Source organism: Centrocercus urophasianus, unplaced genomic scaffold (assembly GCF_019232065.1).
Source record: "Centrocercus urophasianus isolate 14NV4802_14NV808 unplaced genomic scaffold, USGS_Curo_1.0 seq_18, whole genome shotgun sequence".
Taxonomy (NCBI): domain Eukaryota; kingdom Metazoa; phylum Chordata; class Aves; order Galliformes; family Phasianidae; genus Centrocercus; species Centrocercus urophasianus.
In genome coordinates, this window is record NW_024884733.1 from 25,891,719 (window position 1) to 25,904,042 (window position 12,324).

Below are 12,324 nucleotides of genomic sequence, written 5' to 3' on the forward strand. Positions count from 1 at the left end.
TGCCCCTTTATGATCAGGGCAGTGAAGCACTGGCATAGGGCTCCCAGAGAGGGGGTGGTGCCCCGTTGTCTCTGGAGACACCCAGGATCAGGGACAGGGCTCTGAGTACCTGGTGGAGCTGTGGGTGTCCCTACTCATCGCTGGGGAAGGGGACCAGATGGCCTTTAAGGGTGCCTTCCAACTTAAATGAAATATATATCTATTTTCCTCTTATTTTTGCTATGACTTGGAGGAAAAAGACCTGGAAAAAATGAGATACCAGTGTGATACAGGTATAAAAAAATGTTGATCTCTGTGCGTAACTAAGGGTGCTCAGGGAATTGTTATTACCACTGCATGAGTCAATGGCAAGACACCACTGTCACCATTATCCATGGTGGTGTGTAATGCTCACTTGGGTACAGAAAAAAAATGAATTCTGATGGAAATAAGTGCAGTGAAAGCTTATTAGGAAGTGCAAACTTTGCTGTCATGAAAGAAATTGTAAATGGTTGATATCTAACTTTGCAAAACAAAGGCCAAAAGAGTGTTCAAACTGTTTGTACAAATGCACTGTGGGAGGAGAACAAGTGCTATTTATATTAAAAGGAAGTGCCAGCCAGCCATGAGTGTATGGAGGACAGAAATCACAACTTTTATTTTCAATGAAATAGGATTCCGGAACAGAACAGTAAAGAAGAGAGATAGCCTGGGGGGGTGGGGGGTGAAGAACAAGAGCTATAAACTGAAGCACAGTGTGTTGGTGGAAGAGTTTATAGAATTTGACTGTCCAGGATAGTAGAAGACTTGGGTTCATTTCACTTGGGTTTCATTTGGGTTTCATTTAACTGCTTCTCAGTTGAGCAAAACATGTGGGTAAATCACAGTCACAGCACTTTGTTTTGGATCACTGAGCTAACGTGAAACAGCTTGTGTCCATGCTCTTTATACTTTCTCCCCGTGGCCCATTTCCCTGCTCAGACCAGTCCCTTCTGCTGCAGACGTTTTCCATGGGCCGGGTCCTGCATGCCAGGACTGGTCTGACTCAGATTGTGATGTGCACAGCTCAGGAGAGACATTTGCATCCCACTGCAGGAGGTGCAGACCTCCCGGGGTGTGAAGTAGAGCATGAGAGCACAAACTCCCACGGCGCAATGAGCTGACTTGGAATTACTGCCAGCAGAGTGGTATTTGTTTTTTAAATCTATCAATTCAAAGCAAAACATTTGGACTAACTCAGGAAAACAATGAACATTTCAGTGTGGGTTTCATGTCCTTTCCTGCCCTGTCAAGATGCAAGGTATTCCCAGTGGAAAGTTGATTTGCACAAAGATACCAGTTTTGTAAAGTGGTGTTTTCTGTCAGAAAGTTATTCCAACGGAAAATTACCAACTGGTGCTAATAAAAAGTGAGTAGCAAAGGTTTCAAAATGATTCAGTGGCCAAGTTGGAATGCGAACCCACAGCCCCTGACCACTAACCCTGTGCTCCGACCACAAGACAACACTCATCTTTCCCCGAGCAAGGTTGTTCTTGCACTATTTCTGCCTGGGCCAAAGTGGGAAAATTTTGGAAATGTTGCAAGAGAGCTTTTTGTTAGATTTCCTGATGTGGAAGATGAGGAGGGTAAGAGGAGAAATCCATGGTGGCTCGCTGGGGGCTTTTCAGACAGGCTGGGACATGGGAGTATGGAGGTGAGGAATGTGGCTTCCAAACCCACATAGGCTGCGGATGCTCCCTCTCTAGAGATGCTCAAGGCCAGGTTGGATGGGGCTCTGAGCAGCCTGGTCTAATACTGGATATGAGGTTGGTGGCTCTACATGCAGCAGGGGGGTCGGAACTTGGTGATCCTTGGAATCCCTTCCAACCCGGGCCATTCTGTGATTCACGTGGAGGAACGTGGCTGCACATGGAGGATCGTGCTGGCCCATTTTCCTTCTCAGTGGGATGGCAGAAAGCTCCCAGCTGGCAGGCCTGCTTTATCTATTTAAGAAGCAACGAGTGCAGATCGGGGGTGCTCATTTCGGACCCATCATTCCGTGGTTGCCTCCCCAGCTGCCTGCTGCTTACAGCCGAGCACTTCAGCACCCCTGTATTCCTGCAGTGCTGTGAGGGCAGCCAGCCTACAGCTGAGACAGCATCATCCCCTTTAATAAACATTAAGACCTGAAGCCCTCTCCGTTTCATTCACTTTCAAATGGAAGACAACTACTATTCCCTTTCCGAGGCAGCCACACAGCTGAACTCCTGACCGGGCACGGTGCTTTTAAAAACACTCAGGGTCCCCAAATGCGAACCAGCTGCCGGCCTTCAAAGCCGACCTGGGGAGGCCCGGCTGCGCCTGCGCTGCCGTCCGCATCGACTCGGGCGGGGGAGCGCGACGGCGGCTTTCCCGGCAGCGGCCCGCGAGCAGGAAATCGCCCTGTCAGGAAAAGCGCGGTTTGTGTGAGCAGCTCAGATAGTGTTTCAGTTTGGACAAGTAAGTGACCGCCGCAACCCGGCGTGCTCCCTTAGGCAGGCAGCCCGGGCGGGGCCGCTCCTCAGGCGGGCGCGTTCGCGTGACCCCGCGCGCGCCGCCGGCGACCGTTGCGACCGTTAACGGCGTTGGCGCGGAGCGGCGCTGCTGTTGGCCCCGGCCCGGCGCGGGAGCGCTCACAGAGCGCCTGCCCTGTTGACGAGGCGCTGCTTGTTGACAAATGTCGCATTTTCTGCTTTCTAAAATAAAAATGTACTACTTTATTATTCTGGCTTTAAGCCCAGACACTCGTGTGCAGCACGCCCTGCGCCGTTCCCCCCGGCAGCGCCTGAGGGTGCGTTGTGCCCTATGGGCGCCTCCTCCTATTGGCGCCGTGCTGGAGCTCCGGCTTGCCCGCTGCCTTTCCCCCATTTACCCACTCGTTTCCCAACGGCAGCGCTCGCGTGACCCGAATAGGCAGGTGGGATTCGTCCGCCTCGTGTGCCTGCTTCATCCGCTGCGTCCTGGGAGATTTTGGAACGCACTTAAGAAACAAGCATCAGGGAAGGAGGGCAGGGGGCTCTCGTAGCTCTGCGGCCCCTCAAATGCAGACATTACTGCAAAAGCGATTTCCTTGTTTTTCACCCTCGTGTTTTTCCCTTCATCCTGGAGAGCCGTTTGCTTAGTTTATTGAAATCATCTTTCCTGAAAGTGCTGAAATTTAATACTAAAACATACCGTGCTTTTGAAGTTTCTCAAATGCTAATGGTTCTCTTTTCTACGTGTGTCGGGATAGGGCAAAAAAGGCTTTGTGGTTTTTTTTTCCCTCTTTTCTTTATAACTTTTTTTTCTTTCTGGTAGGGAGAGGTGCCTGGGACAAGAAGATGAAAGGAGAAAGCAGAGGGAATTGGATTCTTGTAGGTACAGCTGTTCCCAGCTGTAAGAATCAGGGCAGAAATAAATGTATAGTGTCAGGAGAGACTAAATAAACTAGTAATATTCTTGTGGACTCGTAGCCACTTCTTCTACACTGCTGTGTGTTTGTTACAGTGCTATTTGTAACTTATCTTTTGAAAATACCGGTTCTTTTCAATAAATCATCCACTTCCCCAGAAAAGATTCTCACACTGTTTGTTTCATGAATTTCCTTGGTAAGTCTGCCTTCTCTCTTCCCATAGGCTTTATTTAAGCCTTCTTTTGTTTCTGTTAAAGGTTGGCCTGCTGTCTGAGAACTTGTGGGTTTACAGGAGAGGATCAGAATAGCTGCCCTGTGTGTTCCTGCTTTGTGTCTTGGGTTTTAGTGATGATTCAAGTTTCAGTTTTTCCCTTCTACATGCCACTGGAATATTGAAGTGCCTGGCCTGCAAAGTCAAAGCAAATCAAAGCAGTGGTGTGGTCTTTGTAGAAATGAGTTTCTGAGCTTTGTTTCTGAAGGGAAGTCTCTGGTCAGCGTTGCCTGTTTGGCTCTTGTAATACCTTCAGGTTGGTGTCTTGGGCTGCCTACTGGTTTCCCCTCTGTATTTCCACGTGTGAAGGGGAAAGTACTCAGACTGTACATAAAGTGATGTTGGAAAGTCTGTGACCTTCAGCTGTTTGATGCAAGCAAGTTTAGAAGCTGATGGCTTCAGAGATGCTTTCAAAAGTCACTGAAGGAAGCACACGGAAAAGCAGTGGCCTGATACCCATTTGGGTTTGTCCTTGTGGAAGTTTGAAATTACCAGTTTGATAGGATCAATAACAAGGCAGATTTTGCATGTATTAAAACAAATACCCTTCATAACCTCCCCACCCCCAGCAAGAGCTGTGTATGTAGGGAGAAGGGAGGAAGAAGATTACTCACTGCATTCGGATGAACAGATGTTATTCTTAACAAAAGAAGTGGATGTAGACATGTTATACTTGTATGCTGTATCTAGATAGGTATCTGATTTATAGGCGTAATGTATTTCTTTTAACCTGACCTAGCACAGCCTCACTTGCTCGTGGGTGTTTGTGAGAGGAGCTTCAAGGTTAGTGTTTCCCATGTTGTAGACCAAATAAATGTGGAATTTCGAAGTGACAGATTACCTACAGCTGCCATTCTTCCCGTGCTCTTACCATGGGAGAGTGAACAAATACTGTATGATAAACCCTGTGTTCAGCTACTAGACGTGTTTGCTTCTGGGCTGAGCATTTTAATAGAAGTGGTTTATGGCATGTCTTTAAAAATTGATTTCACTATTACGTCTACCTACTGGCCTAAGTGTTCCAGGATCTGCCAGGAGTAATTATAGACAGTTGGTTCAGATGTTGCTTAAATGTGTAAGCCTTGATGGGAAACACAGTGGATTTCAGCCAAAATGCTAATTTTGATGTTTTGTCATTTTGTAAAGCTATGGACTCAGAACAAATTATTTTTATACTGATCTACTGATACATAATTGCACAGCTAGGGCCAAGTTTGTCCTTGATGGAGCACTGAACACTAGCAGTGTGAAAAGTTACCGTATCAGCACTAACCTACTAATTTGATAGCTACAGTAGCATAATAACTTCATTTACCCAGGTGAGCTTATGTACCTGCATTGAAGCTCGCGATATCAAGGCTTATTTGCTCCAGAATGCATTTTAAAGCTAGAGCATGTATGGCTACAGGAGCTGTCCTTGCCTTTTGAACCATCTTTTACTCCAACTTGTATTTTATAACTTAGGCGATATTTTCTTCGTTTGTTTTAACATAGAATAAAAAAAAACCCTGCAACAACACAGAAGTCACAACACAGGAGCCTGGCACTTTTACAACCAGTGAACTGGTGCTGTTCTACCTGCTCAGTGTGGGTTAGGATAGAGTGGTGGACATGAATAAGAAAGGTCGTCTTCCTTAGCATTACATTAATAAGTGGATGGATCCAACCATTTGGGTATGTCAGTCATTTTGGAGCCTGTTGCCTCCTTTCAGCTAGTCTGAAGCTGTTACTGCTACAATCTCTACAATAGCCAGATTGTGCTTTTTTTCCCCTTCACAGTCAATGTAAGCAAGAACATCTTCTTCCAGAGCTTCTAGCATTCTGCAGTGTCATTTGGGAGATGCCTGATTGCCAGATCATTAGAACAGCCTTCAGGGATGCATGCAGCTGCAGTGTGAAGGAGAGAGTGATCTACATAGGTTGGTGTGCATGTGTTGTATGATTGTAGTTTTCAGGTTGTGGAGAAGAAAGGGTGCAGCTCTATACCCTCCTAATTCCTTCGGTTTTTCAGCGTGAGAATTGTGTCTTGGCATGGGCTGATGAACGTTTCCTCTGTTTGACAAATTGCAGGTTATGGCAAGCATTCAAATCCTGCAGCTTGAGAGTGCACCTGTGATGTTCACAAGTATCAGGAGTCTAATCATGAACTGCTAATTCGGGAGTTTTGCCACTTCAGTGGATGCAGGATCTGACCCTGCTTTGGAAGTGATGCCCTGTCCAGGCAGGGCTAAGATAGCCCCATGAGAGTTGGAGCCGCTGGATTTCCCTAATAGCTCATGCCTTCGCTCCTCATCTCTAATTTACGTGTTCTTGTGGTTCTTTGCTTGGCCTTCCTTTTTCCTGAGAGCTCCCGGCTGCAGCTGCTTCCTGCTGTTCCAGCAGTTAGACAAGCAGCAGAGCAGAGAGTTGAACTGACAGCTTTTGTAAGGCGTAGCTGCAAGCTGGGGAAGAAACAGAGCAGTCCTATCGCTGTCAAGTACCAAAATCTTGAAGTGGGAGAACTAGTCAGTGTTTGTTCTACCTGCCTGTGGCTGGGGACTGGGAGCATCCTGCAGCATTGTCTCTGGTGGTTGCAATGGAGGGCCTCTCAGGGTGCACTGCAGCTATGGGAGCCCTGAGCGTCCTTCCAGAGAAGACCAAGGGGAGCAGCAGCCGTTAGTCTTCTGCAGGCTGGATTCCTCTGTGCAAATGCTCCTTGAAGGCCAATGCATAGGGAATTGCCCATAGTTTGAAGTCCTTGACCTTTAATAGACACCTCTGTGCTCCTGAGCACCACCTGGTGCAGCCACATGCCTCTCTTGAACCAGAGTTCAGCATGCTATTGCTCTTATTTCGTCAGTGGCAATATGGACTGTATCTTCTAGTGTGAGCTCAAGAGTGGAACTGCAAGGGCAGAGTCGCTTCTGTGATAGTGCAAATCTGGAGTAGAGCAGACTCTACAGAAAAACAGCGCTGTTGAGCATCTATGAATTTGATATTTGCTGACACTGGCCATGTTGACGTCTTCCTGCTGTTCTTTGGAGATCTCTAAGTAGGCATAGAAACTGAAAATAAATGAGTTCTGGATCTCATTTATTGGAATAATTTGCTTAGTCATTTTCTACTGCATGCTACTTTCTTGTTTCAAGTGACTTAGCTTGGAGTGGTCTGTTAAGTTGCAGCAGGATGAACCGGGGCGTGATGTGCTTTTTGTCAGGGTACGTGAAGGTGGTTTGGCTTGAAAGGATTTAAAATACAAAAGATAGAATTAAAGGGCAGAAGGTAGTGATGAAGTAATGGTTTTGTCTTGGACACGGAGAGGGGAAAAAAAAAAAAAAGATATGGAGAGACATTAGAGAAGATTAGTACATAGTGAATAATTTATAGAGTGGAAAAAAGCAGATACTAGAAAGTAGTAGAATATTTCCAGACCTGTGGTAGGATTTATTGAGATGATGTTACAGCACTGGGGGCAGGGCAAGTAGGAAAGCTTTGGAGGAGCAATCTGAGTGTTATGGGACTGGGTGTTGGAGGCTGGTCCTGCTACCAAAGCGAGAGCATTCCACTATGTTCAGCTGCTTCCCCTTGTTCTAGGATGTGAAAAGGCTCTGCAGAGTTTAGTAGGGATAGATGACGGAGATTATTTGGTTTATAGTGAAGAAGGCAGTGATTAACATACTAGTTCAGCATGCTTTTATTTACTCCACTTTTGTTATCCTCAAATTTTGAAATCTCAGAGATCTTCTTTGTGTGTGCCTGGTTTGGGGAAGAGAAAGGGAGGTGAGGTGTGCTCTTCTCCTTGTTTTCGTTTTGTTTGCTGTTAAAAAGCAGAAAAATAAGTGCTTGTTGATAGCTGTAGCACGGTCCCTTGGGCAGGGAAGGGTATAATTCTGTATTAATACTGGCCTTCAGCATTTCCATCTGCTCTTACTTTCCCACAGAAATGTACCTTTGTCTCTTCCCATCCACGCAGCAGTTAAAGATCCTGGAAAAGGAACATTCAAACAGTGGTTGCCACTCTTCTACCACCAGCTCTGGTAGCTTACTGGAACCCTAGAAAGGCAACAGTGTTGCATTTCGTATGTAATATCGAAAATGCTTCTTTCATTTTATCATCTTTCTACAACTGACAAACACCTTTTATTTAACATATTTAGATCTTTTCACACTAAGATTATGAAGCCTAACTTGAGCCTGTTAATCTTTTTCCTAGTAACCCACAGAAAAGCACAGCTGCACTACTAAAAACATACTGTTTACCCATGATCTCTGCATCCAGGCAGCCTGCAGCGTTCCAAAGATCAAAGTTTAAAGGAGACGTGCCAGTCCTTCACAATTCCTTTTATTTCATCTCATGAAACCACGTAAGCCACACTTGCAGCTGATAAATACTTCTACTGAGCTTCAGCCTGTGTGTGTTTGTGTGCAGCCCTCTGGTCCTGTAGCTTTAACAGAAAGGTACGTCCTGCAGGTTGATAACCATGAAATAAGGTAGGGTGAATGGAATTTAGTAGTTGTAATGAACAGTCATGTGGTTACTTAGCACTTGTTGTTTATATTAATTTAAAAAGGCTGTTAAGGGTTTTCTCTCTTTAAAAAAAAGAACAAAACAAAACAAAAAAAAACCCACCAAAAACTAAACTAATATTGTTGCAAGTTACAGTTCTACCCCACTTTCTTTTTTCCTTGCCTATGTGGGAAAACTAGCACATTTGTGTAAAGATAAACTGGGAAGTCAAGTGGTTTCCAGCATGTACATTTTGGTTAATATTTATAGAGACTAGTATTTAATGGGCCATATAAATATTTATCATATGCTGTAGCTCTTTGATCATAAACACTTGTTTGAAAAGGCGTTCTGTCCCTGCTGTGATTTGCAAAGAAAGAGACCATTGCTTTTTCAGTGTTAGGAGGGAGATTTGGCTTGTCCTGCGTTAGCAGTTTTAGTCATGGACTGTAACATAGTAAAGTTGCGAATGTCTTTTTAAATTTGCTATTTTTTTCTCCTCGTTCTGTTTGCAAGCTCAAATAATAACTTGCACATATGAGGCCCCAGTCTGCAGCAGACCAACAAAACTGGATTGAAGTTCTGGGGGCCTTTTTTTCTTGGCCGCAGGAGTTTGCCTGCTATGTCCTACAGCTCACTACTCTGCTGCATTGCATCACGTAGTTTGTTGTGTTTTTAGGAATATTGTGCTCAAGGAGTTGACCTGTGACTGTTCACCTGCAGGACTTTGTCTTCAGCTGTTTTTCTGGTTCTTTGTTTTTATTATATTGACTGCAGAAACTGTAGGCAAAGGTTCCAATAGATGCAAAATGCAACATGGAGTTTTAGTGCAAAACAAAATTTCATTTGCACATGGCAATAAATGTTGGTGTCCAGATTCCAAAACAGGACGTTTGTGCTGGAGACAGAAGAGCTGGAAAGAGCTTCTTCCAGCTCACAGGTCCATTTCTTCATTTGTAATTTGGAGTCTCCTCCTGTACAGAAGGAATATTGAGAATAAGAACATTCATCTTCAAATTCTAAACGAAGTACTTTGGCTAAATATTTTCAGCCAGCCTTATTACTGAGTTCGGAGGTCCTCAAGAAGCACCTCTAGGCAGACTCCCTTGTTGGTGACACTTATGAGCTGGAGATGACAGTGCTTCTTGTGGAATGTGAGTGGCATTCCAGAAAAGCCCTTGGCATCCACTGATGTTTTTGCAAGCAGATCAGATCCTTTTTTAGAGAAGCCATACTTTGAACAGCATTGGCTGTTTGCTGCACTTGAGAAAAGATTAACCTTTAGCCTTTTTCTGCAAGATAGCAAAATATTTCTTTGTAATGCTAGGTGATTTTTGCTTAGAGAAATACGATTTTAAATAGGTCTGTTGTATTCACTGTTCAGGTCTGTCACACTTGGTTTCTTGCTCACGTCCATCAATTTACAGAAATAAAATAAGGGATATTTATAAACTGATAGATGCTGCTTGAGCATGCAGACAAGCTTGGCGTCCTGCACGATCACTCACATGTGTGCATCCTGGTTGCTTAGTAAGGAAAAAAGAGTAAATATTACATGGGCTGATTGGATTCCAGATCTCAAATGTTTGTGGGAAGAATTCAATGCAAAGCTATAATTATAAGTGCTGAGTAGGAGGTACTATGAGCTTAATTCTCTAACATCTGGTAAATTTGTTCTCTAACCAGCAGAATACATTAATAAAATCAGTGCTGCCATACAGGGAGGGGAAGTAGTTGGGAGTAAAGCTGCGTGTGAGAAGGCAGGATACAAAGTGAAGTACTCCTTTTGCTGTTTGTGAAAAGCAAGAAAGATTTGCCTACGTTTAAAAAAATAAAATCAGCTTTGCAACTTGTGGCTTACTCTCTTCTTGTGAGTCAGCAGCCAAAGGCAGTGCCAAACTAGGGGAGAACTGGGAAATGCACGAGATAGCAGCAGGGATAGTTTCATGCAATTTCCTCCTTACTGTAAACCTTCTAGCAGGTAGATAGCAGCACCTGCAGCCAGGCTTTTTCTGCTCTAAAAAGTGATCATCATCTGTTGATAAGAATGTTTTAAAGCTCCTTTTGCAGCCGAGGGCTAGGAGGAAGATGCAGAGTGCTGTGAGTATCCCAGCTGACAGATGCAGTGTTAATCACCAATCGCAGGAGAATTGTCCTCTTTTTGTCGGAGGCATTAGCTTTTGTCAACCAGACCAGGTCATAGAGCCAGGGCCAAGCAAATAAAGTGAGCTTTCTTGCCAATATCCCTAGGTGTTAGCCTCATGGCACACCATTATTTTTAGCTGATTGCTCATCTCGTGAGCAGATGACCCTGCTTAGCAAGATTACTGTGTATTGCACCTAATTTACCACACAGAATCAGGATGCTGAAGGAGAGTGGCTAGGGTTTCTACCAATACCGCAGTGTACCCTGTAGCTTTGATATCTATATTTTCTAAATCTATTTTTTTGTTGGTTTTTCTTTTTTTTTTTTAAAGCTGATGATGTGTACAATTTGCCCTAGTAACCCTTCCTTTGTGCACGCAGAATGCTGCGTGATAGCTGCTTTGGGTACAAACATTACTTCTGAAATGGAGTGCAATTGACTTGGCTGTATGATCAGCTGTTACTGTCTGAAGATAGAAAGAAGTCTAAGAGTTCTGGGTACCAATGCTTTTTCTATTGTGTTTTGCATATACTAAGCCAGTAAATTTAGTTATTGCCAAAAAAATCACACATAGGCTTAATTTGAAATGTGACCAACCTTATTGTTCTGCTAAGCAGAACTTTCAGAATTTTTTCCCCTTCTCCCATGTCCTTCCCCCCTAAACAACCAGTCTTTTATAAACAGATGTCATCCAGGTCGCTTGCTTGGGATAACTGGGCTGATTTCAGGTACAGCTGTTTTGTTGCTCTGTAAATGACCCAATGATAATTGATATTTTCCTTTTCTCCAAGCACCAGCTCAGTTCTGTATGCTTCTGAGTTTTGGTAGGAGATTCATGCAAGCACTGATGTGGTGCTTGTGTGACCTATCGAATGCTTTGTATCAGCTCTTAATTAACATTTCCCAGATTGATTAAATGTTAATGTTAACTATTAATTAAGGACAAGCTTAGAAATTAAGTGCAGTGCATTTATCACTATATAAAAATGTCATTTATTTAAATGTGGTACAGTGAAGTAAGCAATTCATTGTGAATAATTAAATCAATCGATTTAGGCTCACTTTGTTCTTTTAGGTTGCCAGTAAGCAGGCACACATTTCCTGGGGTGTTCTCATAACTTAATGAAGTAATTTCAGCAAATTATTTTCTAAGTCTTTAAAATCATGTGAATTCCTAGTGGATAGCTCTTAGAAACCTGAGCAGTTTATTTTTCAGTTGGTTTTTTTTCTTTCCTTTGCAAGGCTCAAAGTTGGTTAAGATGTGCCGGATTGTCACTTAGCTATTTGAATTCTCAGCATCACACCACTTTCTGAGGGGAGGAGGGAACAGTTTTCAGACTCTGCAGAATTCAGCCTGACTCGCTGTCTGGTCCAGCAGTGATTTGCCACTCCTTGGCTTGTTGGCTACATGGGAGGCATTGGCTCCTGCCTCCTCATCTTGCTTCAGTTCAGAGCTCAGTGAAGCCAGGCACACAACCCCTTTCACTGCTTCAGGAGCCTAATTTGTTTGCATCAATGCATTGACATGGCTGAGGTGTTACTTCCTGTCTTTTTCACAAGTGAATCCAATTTACTGCTTGTTAGCAGCTTTCCCATCTGCCAGAATTCAGGAAAACCCAGGAGCATCTGGGTTGAACATGTAAGGTATCAGCTCCCAGTTACTGCTGAGTTTGCATCCAGACCTTTTCATTTGCTCCCTGTCTCCTTCCTTCTTTTTTCCTTTATACAGATATGATAGTGTATGACTACTGCTCAGTTCCTTGTGTGCATGCATGAGCTTTATCAGAGCATGCATGCTCATACGTGCAAATTCACATTTTCCTTTTCAGGAACTTCTGTTCCGTGCAACTTAGATGCAATCAGAATCAGAGAACCCTAGGAGTTGAAAGGGACCTCTGGAGATCATTCAGTCCAACCCCCTTAGGTTCCCTAGAGCCAGTTACAAACGTTGGAGATAAAAACAGAAAAACTAGTCCAAGGCCTGAAAACTCAAATTAATCGAAAAATGCTGTGTGAAGACTTGTTGCAAAGAA

The 12,324-nt window shown here is 44.0% G+C and overlaps 1 protein-coding gene across 8 annotated transcripts in view; it reads left to right on the forward strand.

Moving 5' to 3' along the window:
* Positions 1–12,324, forward strand: part of FGGY (FGGY carbohydrate kinase domain containing) — a 205,156-nt gene that overhangs the window by 82,121 nt on the left and 110,711 nt on the right. For 2 of the 8 annotated variants that reach the window (XR_006168847.1, XM_042819049.1), the window contains exon 1: positions 7,956–8,096. The exons of 2 other annotated variants lie outside the window; for them this stretch is intronic. The gene's annotated coding sequence lies outside the window, so the exon portion shown is untranslated. Of the gene's footprint in view, positions 1–2,365; positions 2,458–7,954; positions 8,130–12,324 lie in introns of those variants that run through there. 4 more of the 8 variants (XM_042819054.1, XM_042819056.1, XM_042819053.1 and 1 more) reach the window with 4 other exon arrangements.